Below are 13,164 nucleotides of genomic sequence, written 5' to 3'. Positions count from 1 at the left end.
ACTGGCACTTGGATCTCTAAGGAGGTGCTAATTTAGCCTCTTCCTGAGGCTACCCAGCAGGAGCTATGGAGAGATATGCAGATTGCTCTTCTTTGTTTGGGATTTGGAGGTGCCCAGATGAGGCCCAGCTGTGAAGCAATGCAAGCTGTTGTGGGGCCTTGGGCCTTCTTTTGGATGTTCTGGGTCTCTCTGACCCAGCTGCAGTTTGTTAGGTAATTTTAGATTGCAAAGGGCCAGGCCATTCATATGCAAAAGCCTCTGCTTGCAGCTTGGGTGGGGTGGGGGTCTCAGGGAACCAACAAGGTGGAGCAAATAGCTATGGCTGATCCTCAGTCCTGCCTTAAGAGGTCCATGGTCTCAGTGTCCTGCGGTAATCGCTGCAAGCTCCTCTGAGAGAAAACCGCCCTCAAGTTCCGCCCAATGCCAGACAGTCCAGTTTCTCCCCGTATGAGTATGAGTCCCCAGAGACTCACCTGGAACTGGAGTCATGGTGGTCGGGAGCTTGTGTCTCCCTCCCAATTGAAAAAGACAGCCGCATCCTCAGTTGCCAGCCCTTGCTGCGTGCACCTCCGTACCTCTGCACTTTACTTCCGCACCTCCTCTGAGTCTCAGTGTGCTTTTCTCTTTCCTTCTAGTTGTAGAATTTCCACTCAGCCAGCCTTCCTGTGGTTCTGGATGATGTCCGTTTTGTCTTTTAGTTGTATTTTTGAAGTGGTTGTGCGAGGTAGCAATTTCAGGTGTTTACCTATGCTGCCATCTTGGTTTCTCAACCATGTTTTTTTGTTTTTGTTTTTAACAGTGTTACCATCCACCTATGAATTCCCTAACAGGAAAGTAGCTTTGCTTGTTTTGAACTTTATTTATTTATAAATATATTTTTATTGATTTAGAGAAAGAGGAAGGGAGAGGGATGGAGAGATAGAAACATCGATGAGAGAAATATTGTTTGGCTGCCTCCTGCATGCCCCTACTTGGGATGGAGCTAGCAACTGGAGCATGTATCCTGGCCAGGAATTAAACTTGGTTCATAGGTCTATACTCAACCACTAAGCAATACCTTCCAGGCTGTTTTGAACTTTATATATATGGAATCATACTGTATATATTATTTTGTATCTGGCTTTTTATTCAATACTAGAGGCCCAGTGCATGAAATTCATATGGGAGGGTGGCCCTTAGCCCAGCCTGCACCCTCTCCAATCCTGGACCCTTGAGTTTGCAGGCCGTCGCTCTATCCACCGAGCCAAAGCGGCCAGGGTGAGTATGTGTCTTTTGCTTAATGAGTTTTGGGAATTCTTTATTCTATATACAAGTTCTTTGTCAGATATAGTATTACAAATATCCTCTCCTGCACTTTTTATTTCCTTTTTCACTTGTAATGGTTTCCTTTGATAAATATAAGTTTTTAACCTTGATGATGTCCAGTATATTATTGCTTTCTTTTATAGTCAGTGTGATTTTTTTGTCTTAAGAACTTTCTTTTTTGCCCTGGCCAGTGATCTCAATGGTTAGACCAGTGGACTGCCCATCGAAGGGTCCTGGGTTTGATTCCTAGTCAAGGGCACATACTTAGGTTTCAGGTTTGATCCCAGGCCTCGGGTGTGTATGGGAAGCAACCAATCAATGTGTCTCTCTCCATCTACATTTCTCTCTCTCCCCTGCCCTTCCACCCTCTCTAAAAACCAATGGGAAAAATATTCTTGGGTGAGGATTTACAAAAAACAAAAGAAAGAAAGAACTCTTTTTTTTACTGCAAGGGTCTGAAAATATTTCTTTTCTTTTCTTTTTTTTTTTATCTTCACCTGAGGATATTTTATGCATTGGTTTTTAGAGTTGAAGGAAGGAGGGAGAGAGGGAGGGAGATGAGGGAGGAAGAAACATCTAGGTGAGAGAGACACATAGACTGGTTGCCTCCCCTTGACGAGATTCAAACCCAAGATCCTGGTCAACGCACTAACCACACCGAACAGTGCTGAAGATATTTCTTTTGTTATAATCTTTTTGTTTTGTACTCACATTTAGGTCTATAATACACCTGAGATTGACTTTTAAATACAGTATGAGATATAGATCAAATTTTACCAGTTTCTGTATACAATTACTTAATTGTTTGGTGCCATTTATTGAAAAACTGCAGTGTTCCCACTATCAGATAAATAGTGTTGGTACAAGCTGTGCTACCAGTGCCAATGTCTGCTGCTGGGTTCTCCTGTTTATTGGGTTTTTGTCTATCTTATGTCAGTAACACACTGTCTTAATTATTGTAGCTTTATAATAGATCTTGGTATCCAAAAACAACTCATTCTTCTTCTTCAAAAGTATCTTGGCTCTTCTTGGCCTTTTGTATATCCATAAAAAGGTTAAGCATGTAAATTCCACAAATCTTTTAGAGTGTTGATTTGGGAGAATAGTAAATCTACAAATTACTTTGGGGGGCCTTGACATTGTTACTAAATCATGAATTCTAAACCATGAATTTGGAATACTTCTATTTATTTTATGTTTTCTCTAACAACTCTCTGGGAAGTTCTAGGCTATTTCCTGTAGAGGTCTTATACATCTTTGTATTTAGAAGATTGTGTGGCACATAGAAGGTGCTCCATAAATGTTTGTTTAATATTTGTTTTCTAAGTGAATAGGCAAATCCTTAGAAACAAAAAGTAGATTAGTGATTGCCGGGGTTGTGGGGAGGAAGAATGAGTGATTGTTAATGGTCGCAGGGTTTCTTTGGGGGTGGTGATGAAATGTTCAGGATTTAGATAGAGATGATAGTTGCACAACCTTGTGAATATACTAAAACCCACTCAATTGTACATTATAAAAGGGTAAATTTGATATGTAAATTATATCTCAAAAATTTGTTGGCCTTTAACGAAATAAGTTATTATTAATGCCACTCTTTTCTGAGTACAGATAAACAGTTCTTAGATAGAATAGAACTTTATGAATGCAGCTCATTATATAACCCATACCCCAAGCTTATAAATAGTTATTTCAGTTCCTCAGTACTCAAGGACTTGTAAGGGCTTGAGATGATACGTACATTTTGTTCTTTTCATTAAGGCTTTAATTTTAGAGCAGTTTTAGGCTCAGAAAAAATTGAGCAAAAAGTACAGAGATTTCCCACATACTCTCTATCCCCACACATGCATAGCGTCCCCCATTATAAACATCCTGCACCAGAATGGTACATTTGTTATAGTTGATGAACCTACAATGACACATACAGTCAACTTAAGTCCATATGTATATAGGATTCACTCATGGTTTTGTACATCCCATAGGTTAGGACAAATGTGTAATGACATGTATCCATCATAATGGCATGATACTGAATATTTTCACTGCCCTAAAAATTGTCTGTGCTCCACTTATTCATCCCTCTTCTCTCCCCAACCCCAACCCTGCCAACCACTGGAATTTCTACTATCTCCATAGTCTTGCCTTGTCCAGAATGTCATATAGTTGGAATCATACAGTATGTAGCCTTTTCAGATTTGCTGCTCTCACTTAATAATATACATTTAAGACTTAATAGCTCAGTCTTTTCAAGACTTAATAGCTCATTTCTTTTTAGCCCTGAATAATATTCTATTGCCTGGACGTACCGCAATTTACTTATCCATTCACCTACTGAAGGACCTTTTGGTTGCTTCCAGGCTGTGGCAATTATGAATGAAGCTGCTATAAACATTCATGTGCAGGTTTTAATGCAGACATAATTTTCAGCTTTTGGAGACAAATATCAAGGAGCATGATTGCTGGATCATATGCTAAGAGTATGTTTAGTTTTGGAAGGAACTGTAAAATTGTCTTCCAAAGTGGCTGTATCATTTTGCATTCTCATTAGCAATTGAATGAGGGTTTGGTTTCTTCCACACCTTCACTGGCATTTGGCGTTAGTGTTCCAGATTTTGGCCTTTGTAATCGGTATATAGTGGTGATCAATATTTCTCTCTCATTGTTTTAATTTGCATTTCACATGTTAAATTGCCATCTGTATATCTTTGGTGAGATGTCTGTTAGGACTTTGGCCCATTTTTAAAAACGGTGTTTTTATTGATTTTTTGAGAGAGAGGAAGGGAGAGAGAGATAGAAAATCGATAAGAGAAAAACATCAACATGGATTGGCTGCCTCCTGCACACCCCATACTGGGATTGAGCCCACAACCCAGGCATGTGGTCTGACCAGGAATTAAAACAGCGATCTCTTAATACATGTGTCGATGCTCAACCACTGGGCAACACCAGCTGGGCCTTTGGCCTGTTTTAAAATCAGATTGTTTGTTTTCTTAATGTTGACCTTTAAGAGTTCTATGTATATTTTTTGCAGTCCTTTATCAAATGTGTCTTTTTCAAATATTTTCTCCCAGTCTGTGGCTTGTCTTCTCATCCTCTTGACATTGTCTTTCACTGTGCAGAACTTTTTAATTTTAAAGAAGTCCAGCTTATCAATTATTTCTTTCATGGATCAGGCCTTTGGTGTTGTATCTAAGAAGTCATCACCTTACCCAAGGTCATCTAGGTTTATCTCCTGTGCTATCTTCTAGGAGTTTTATAGTTTTACATTTAGATCTGTGATCCAATTTGAGTTAATATGGTCTGTATCTAGATGATGATGATGAAGATGATGATGATGATGATGATGATGATTTGGCATGTGCATATCCAATTGTTCTAGCACCATTTGTTGAGGAGATTCCATTGTAGCTATATAAAATTTTAAATTACTAAGTGCCAATCCCTGCTCCCTCCTCCTTCTTAAATTTTAAAAAGAGGATCACATAAGAGAGTAAGAGGAACAGCATCAGAGAACACTGGTATGACTATTTGAGAGGTCAACTTAATAATAATGTAAGGGCTATAAAAATGTTTGAACCCTTTGATTTGTAATTCCATTTTTTGAAAAAATCAGTTCTAAGAATTTAAGTGGAAGTGCAAACACAAATATTCACCACAGCATTCTTTTTAACTGTGAAAAAATTTGGAAGTAACCTAGCTTTCATGGCAACACTACAAAAATTATGGTAAGTCTAAATGATGCATCCATGAAAATGCTTTTGAAAAATTTTTGTCCCCCACCTGGTGAAAGAAATGGACTTACAGGTCCAAGAAGCGTGGAGAACCCCAAACAAAAGGAATCCAAAGAGGACCACACCAAGACACATCATCATTAAAATGCCAAGAGCAAAAGACAAAGAGAGAATCTTAAAAGCAGCAAGAGAAAGAAACTCAGTTACCTACAAGGGAATACCCATATGACTGTCAGCTGATTTCTCAACAGAAACTTTGCAGGCCAGGAGGGAGTGGCAAGAAATATTCAAAGTGATGAATAGCAAGAACCTACAACCAAGATTACTTTATCCAGCAAAGCTATCATTCAGAATTGAAGGTCAGATAAAGAGCTTCACAGATAAGGAAAAGCTAAAGGAGTTCATCACCACCAAACCAGTATTATATGAAATGCTGAAAGGTATCCTTTAAGAAGAGGAAGAGGAAGAAAAAGCTAAAGATACAAATTATGAACAACAAATATGCATCTATCAACAAGTGAATCTAAGAATCAAGTGAATAAATAATCTGATGAACAGAATGAACTGGTGATTAGAATAGAATCAGGGACATAGAAAGGGAATGGACTGACTATTCTTGGGGCGGAAAGGGGTGTGGGAGATGCGGGAAGAGACTGGACAAAAATCGTGCACCTATGGATGAGGACAGTGGGTGGGGAGTGAGGGCGGAGGGTGGGGCGGGAACTGGGAGGAGGGGAGTTATGGGGGGAAAAAAGAGGAACAAATGTAATAATCTGAACAATAAAGATTTAATTTAAAAAAAAAGAAGAAAAAAAGAAAAATTTTTGGTAATGTGAAAAAATGCTTAGATTATGTTGTTTTAAAAAGCAATAATCAAAATCATAATCACTTAGATTTTTAAAAATCTATATTTAGCCCAGCCAGTGTGGCTTAGTGGTTGAGCATCAACCTATGAACCAGGAGGTCACAGTTTGATTCCTGGTCAGGACACATGCTTGGGTTGCAGGCTCCATCCCCAGTGGAGGGTGTGCAGGAGATAGCTTATCAATTATTCTCTCTCATCGTTGTTTTTATTTCTCTCTCCCTCTCCTTTCCTCTCTGAACTCATTTTAAAATAGGAAGAAAATGCACCAAACACTGTCAGTCATCATCCCTGAATTGTAGAATTATGGCTGATTTTAAAAAATTCTTTATCCAATTTTTCTGTAATGAGCACATAGTAATACCTTTTGCTTATTTACTGATTTTGTTGTTGTTGTTAATCCTCACCTGAGGATATTTTTCCATTGATTTTTAGAGATAGTGGAAGGGAGGGGGAGAGACAGAGAAAGAGAAACATTGATGTGAGAGAGACGCATCAATTGGTTGCCTCTCACACATGCTCCATAAGGGCCTGGATGGAACCTGCAACTGTGGTAAGTGCCCTTGACCAGGATCAAACCTGGGACCCTCAGTTCATGGACCTATGCTCTACCCACTGTGCTAAACAGGCTAGAGTGATTATTTTTATTCATTTATTTACTTATTTTTTAGAGAGGGAGAGGGAGAAAGAGAGAGAGAGAAGGAGAAGGAGAGAGAGAGAGAGAGAGAGAGAGAGAGAGAGAGAGAGAGAGAGAGAGAGAGGAAAAAGAAGGGAAACATTGATTTGTTGTTCCAAATTTATGCATTCATTGTTTGCATCTTGTATGTACCCTGACTAGGGACCAAACCCGCAACCTTGGTGTATCAGGACCATGCTCCAACCAACTGAGCTACCTAGCCAAGGCCATAGTAATACTTTTTTATTCTGAGTATTTACCGAAAAAAAACTTGTCTCCTGCCCTAACCGGTTTGGCTCAGTGGATAGAGCATCAGCCTGCAGACTGAAGGGTCTCAGGTTCGATTCTGGTTAAGGGCATGTACCTGGGTTGCAGGCACATCCCCAATACGGGGTGTGCAGGAGGCAGCTGATCAATATTTCTCTCTCATCGATGTTTCAAGCTCTCTATCCCTCTACCTTCCTCTCTGTAAAAAAATCAATAAAATATATATTTTAAAAAAAACCAAAACTATGTCTCTTGTTAGGTAAATAATGTTAAAACCTGGAAGAAAGGGTATACATTCAAGTATGTATTCTTAGTTCCCCATCTCACCACATTCCAAGAAGGAATTCTTAAGTAACTGTCAAGTATGTTCCTCAGAGACCTCAGGGTTGGTGCAGCTGTTGTTATCTTCTACAAGTAGGAAAATGTTTATCTGTAATGACTGATTAGCTCATGTTTTTCAGGCTAATAAGCCTGTATTGTCTGGGCTAATAGAACTGAGGCAGTTTCTTGAGAGAGAGTGATATAATGTCCTTTGTTGTTGTTGTTGTTAATCCTCACCTGAGGATATGTTTTCCTTGATTTTTATTTTTATTTTTTATTTTGTTGTTGTTAATCCCTACCTGAGGATATTTTTCCATTTAGTTTTAGAGAAAGTAGAAGGAAGAAGAGACAGAGAGAAACAATGATATAAGAGAAACACAGGGATTGATTGCCTCCTGCTGGGTCCCAGACCAGGGCCAGGGATTAAGCCTGCAACCAAGGTTCATGCCCTTGACTGGAATTGAACCCAGGACCCTTCAGTTCGTGGGCTGATGCTCTATCCACTGAGCAAAACCAGTAGGGCTCCTTTGATTTTTTTTTAGAGAGAGTGGAAGGTAAGGAAGGAAGGAGAGAGAAACGTCAGTGTGAGGGAGGCACATCAATTGGTTGCCTTACGTGTGCTCCCCGATGGAACCTGCAATTCCAGTAAGTGCCCTTGACTGAGAACCCTTTGGTGCTTGGGCCAATGCTCTAACCACTGAGCACACTTTCCCAGGGAGAGAGTGATATAGCCTTACAGGTTTCCCAAAGTGATTTCTCTGAGGAAGAAAGAGGATTGATTGATAACTCCTACTCACCCTTCAAGTCCAGCTCAGGTATTCTATACTTCAGGAGACCTCTGATGGGCACACCAACAACCCCCCAGTCTGGGTTAGGTATATCATTGAATTCTTCATTCTTATTACTATCTTTGCACTCACTGCATTGAGTCATAATGATTGATTTTTGTATCTGTATTCCTCATCGAGCTGCACTCTTTCTTTTTTTTTTAAATTTTGTTATATTGCTTAAAATATTACAAAGAGTATTACATATGTCTCCTTTTTTTCCCCCTCCTTGACATTCCCCCGGCCTCCCCTACCCCCCAGTGTCTTGTGTCCATTGATTATGATTATATGCATGCATACAAGTCCTTCAGTTGATCTCTTACTACCACCACCCCCCTGCCACCGCCCGCCCCCCCCAATCCCGCGGCCTTCCCGCTGTAGTTTGACAGTCTGTTCGATGCTGCTCTGCCTCTGTATTTTTTTAAAAATACATTTTTTATTGATTTTTTTACAGAGAGGAAGGGAGAGGGATAGAGAGTTAGAAACATCGATCAGCTGCCTCCTGCACACTCCCCACTGGGTATGTGCCCGCAACCAAGGCACATGCCCTTGACTGGAATCGAACCTGGGACCCTTCAGTCCACAGGCCGATGCTCCATCCATTGAGCCAAACTGGTCAGGGCTGTATCTATTTTTGTTCATCAGTTTATAATGCTCTTTATTATCCATAAATGAGTGAGATCATATGGTATTTTTCTTTCACTGACTGGCTTATTTCACTTAGCATAATGCTCTCCAGTTCCATCCATGCTGTTGCAAATGGTAAGAATTCCTTCTTTTTTACAGCAGCATAGTATTCCATTGTGTAGATGTACCACAGTTTTCTAATCCAATCATCTGCTGATGGGCACTTAGGCTGTTTTAAATTTTGTTTTATTGCTTAAAGTATTACAAAGAGTATTACATATGTCTCCTTTTTCCCCCCCTCCTTGACATTCCCCCAGCCTCCCCTAAGAGCTGCACTCTTTCAAGATGGGTCCAGGTTTTGCTCACCTTTGTAGCCCAGGCATCTGGTACATTGTTAATATTCAACATGTTTGATGAATACCTGAGGAACAAATGAATGATGAGCAAATTATATGAGATGGCAGGCTAATGAGAGTTGGACTGGATTCCATGGGATGTCAGCGAATCTGTTTGGCAATTGATCACACTAGGCAGGTGTCCACAGGAACATATATCAGATTTTAGATTCTCAAACGGACTAAATGGCATACCAGGAAAGAAGGGAATTACAGGAATTTCTGCTGGTAAAAAGATTATTTCTCAAGTCTGTTTTTCAAAGTCTGCCTCCGGGCTGCCAACATCACAACCATTGTGTGCTGATTTACAATGTAGATTTCCGGGCCTCTTCTCAAGTCCTTCTGAAGCAAAGGTTTTGGAGCTGGGCTGAAGGAACCTGCCTTTGAACAGCTTCCCAGATGGCACTCTAAGGTGAGAGGGCCTCCGGAGTAGGTCATTTAGAGCTAGAGTCTGAGCACCCTGGAATACTTTGTTCTGCAAAACCTGCTCTGTGTGAGGTTTCAACCTACCACAACAGACTTGTGGCTCCATCTCAGAGATTGCTATTCAGTAAGTTTAGGGTAAATCCTGAGAATACATGTAGAAAAAAAACTAGGTGCAAGCCCCGCAAGCACTGAGTATATTTAGACATAAGCTGTCTAGTTTGAATGGGAATGAGAATTTTTTTCTGTAAAAATTTATGAAAATATTCACAAACCTTTTAATTTATTATATATTTTGACTAGCCTGTAATTTATTTACTCCATGCAAACAATGTGCTTTTTGAGAAATGGGAAGATAAATTAGACATAGCTTTTATGTTTAAGGCTCTTATAATTGGAAAAATAAGGTGTGTGGAAATAATCGTTGTAATGACATGGCTCTCAGATTCCCATGCTGGGACCTTCTAGTAAGGACCTTGGAATGGGGGAGGCCAGAATGAACCGTGAGAGCTGGCATGAAGCCCCATCATTGTGTCCAAAGAACATAATTTGGGGGTCAGTCTCTGAAGGTCCCAAAATGAGGGGTCAAGACACGGTTGCAGGATTTCTTATCAGTGCGGATACTGGCCAACAAGTAGGAGAGAGAGAATCATATGAGCCAGTGTAAGCAATACTGTAGAAAGGAATAGTTAGAAACTGTGTAAGGGGTCAGAGCTTTGACTGAAAAACAAACTCCTGGGACAGGCTACAGTTCCGGAAGGAAACTGGAGTGAGAACCAGGGACCCAAGTCGGAGGTCTTTGTCTAGACTAACCGTGCACATTGGAGTGGTAAACAGGAAGACTCAATTCAGTGTTCCTGCAGACATCCAAGACTGTTCACACCAGGCCAAGGGCAGCCCACTACATCCTCACTAGAGGAAGAGGGACAGAAATTGTGCCAGGTGAGGTCCTCCATGGTTTGGAACTGGGGGTGGGGAGTGGAGGGTTGATGGTGAGAGGAAACTGCAGATAGCAGTCTCTCTGTGCCTACAGATGTCTAGGGCAGGGGTGGAACTAGCAGGAAACAGTTCATCTAACACTGTTTTTTGCATAAGAAAGGTATAGATCCAATTGTACTGAAAGAGAAGTGGGAATCAGGATAAGTTTTTGTGGAGGAGTGAGAATTTGAAAGGAACTTGAGAAATCGGTGCTAAGTAAGGAAAATGAAACTTACTGGTCTGGATTAACAAGGTCACTCCTGGAGCCCTTCTTATTATTAGGAATTATGTAGCAATTCATCAAAGTCTTGGCCCAGTGACAGAGTTAAATATTTTCATTGTGTGCATGCAATTAAATCCTAGAATTAAAAAAAATAAAATCCTGAATGTATGCCATTTGACTCTAGTGATTTTTCCCCAGGTTTCTAACCTGTCAATTCTTTTCTTTCATCACTGGAAAAATATTATGCCAGTTCTTTCTGGCCTCCATGGTTTCTTAATTTTTTTAAACTTATTTTTCAATTACAGTTTACATTCACTATTATTTTGTACTAGAGGCCTGTTGCACGAAAAGATTCGTGCAATAGGCCTTCCCTCCCCCTGGCTGCCGGAACCGGTTTTCCTCCGGCACTTGGGACCCAGGCCTTTGCTCTGGCCAGAGCCGCCTTCAAGCTTTTGCTCCTCCGGCAGGAGCCGCCTTCAGTTTTCGCTCTGCCGCTTCGTGCCTACATATGCAAATTAACCGCCATCTTTGTTGGAGGTTAATTTGCATATCTTGCTGATTAGCCAATGAGAGGCATAGCGAAGGTACTGTCAATTACCATGTTTGTCTATTATTAGATAGGATTAGTTTCAGGTGTACAACATAGTGGTTAATCATAAACTTTACAAAGTGATAACCCCACCCCCCTGCCCATATTTCAAGTACCCACCATACATAGTTATTACAATACTAGTGGCCGGTGCATGAAATTCATGAAAGGGGTGGTGTCCCTCAGCCCAGCCAGCACCCTCTTCAATCTGGGACCCCTTGGGGGATGTCTGACTGCCAATTGCAGTTGGACATCCCTCTTGCAATCTGGGACTGCTGGCTACTAACCGCTCACCTGCTGCTAGAGGCCGGCCCATCCTTGTTGCTTGACACAGTCACTAGAGGGAAGAAACATCTGCATAGCTTATGTTTCAAGGGACCTGGCATCCTTTTCTTAATATGTTTGCTCCCCTTCTTAGTGCTATGAGGGCCACCTCTCTGAGAAAGGTTGTTTCCCCAGGTGGGGATTTTTCCCTGGAGTTAGGGATTAACAGGACTAAGGAAGGGAATAAATCAGTAAAACCCCTTAACTAAATGCCAGGCAGGTAGTTAATCACCTTAACTACAAACAATCATGCTTAAGCTACATAATCTTTACTTAGGATAATCTCCTTCAGTTACTTCCTTGTAGTTTAACAGAACAGTAGAGTAGTGACCTTGGAATGGAGATAAAACCTTTGGAATAGAATAGATAGGATTAAAATCAACAGAACTAGATGGAGAGGGGATTTTTTGGCAAAGGTCAGATAAACTATGGACATGAAACAAGGAACTGTAGAAGGTTAAGGGAGGACCCAAAACATACCATGATGTAACTACAGAGGCATGCTTATAGGATCAAATGGTATAAATACAGATGTAACAGGAGAATAGAGATCCTGGCAATGCTGATCAACTGAACACTGTCTCCATGTCAATCATTCTTCGACGACTCTGTCCACAACTTTGGGAACCCCTGGACTGTTGGGGCTGGACCCCAACAACCTGCCTGCCTGATCACCCCTAACCATTCTGCCTGCTGGCCTGCTTGCCCCCAACTGCCCCCGACCTGCTGGCCTTCTTGCCACAAACTGCCCCCCCTTGCCAGCCTGATAGCCCCCAACTGTCCCCCCTGCCAGCCTGCTCGCCCTCAACTCCCCCCCCCCCCCCCCCCCCCGCCAGCCTGATTGCCCCAACTGCCCTCCCCAGCCGGTCTTTCCGGAAGGTCTCCTGGTCTAATTTGCATATTACCCTTTTATTAGTATAGATTATTGACTATATTCTCTATGCTGTACTTTACAGCCCTGTGACTATTTTGTAACCACCAATTTGTACTTCTTAGTCTCTTCCCTTTTTCTCCCAACTCCACAACCCCCCATGGTTTCTCATAAAAAATTCACTGTCATTCAAACTGTTTTTCCTAAACAGGTAATGTGTCATCTGTGTCATCTGAGAGTTGGCTTCTATTGGTTGTCCTCTTTCACTCAACTTGAGATCTTGGTCCTTAGTGATTCTCCACTGAAATATGACATTTTCATATTATGTTTTAAATATATAGAGTGTTCCAAAAATGTATACACACTTTTATTTTTATTTTTTTAATGTACACACATTTTAACAGCTGATAGCTCAATTGATGTTTCTTTTCTGATTTAACCCATTGGAATTAATAATGGTATTCAAAGTGTGTATACATTTTTTGGGGGACACCTTATATAATTCTAGATCTTATTTAAACCTGTTTTATTTTTTAAAATTTTAGAGAGAGAGGAAGGGAAAAGGAAAGAAAAATCTATGTGAGAGTGGAACCTTAATCAGCTTCCTCCTTCATGCCCCCTACTAGGTATCAAGCCGACAACCCAAGCATGTGCCCTGACTAGGCATTGAACCAGCAACCTTTTGGTGCACAGGATGACACTCAACCAACTGAGCCACAGTGGCCAGGGCTATGTAAATCTATTTTGG

The sequence above is a fragment of the Myotis myotis genome, unplaced genomic scaffold, assembly GCF_014108235.1.
Source record: "Myotis myotis isolate mMyoMyo1 unplaced genomic scaffold, mMyoMyo1.p scaffold_m19_p_1, whole genome shotgun sequence".
Taxonomy (NCBI): domain Eukaryota; kingdom Metazoa; phylum Chordata; class Mammalia; order Chiroptera; family Vespertilionidae; genus Myotis; species Myotis myotis.
This window is presented reverse-complemented; position numbering follows the sequence as displayed.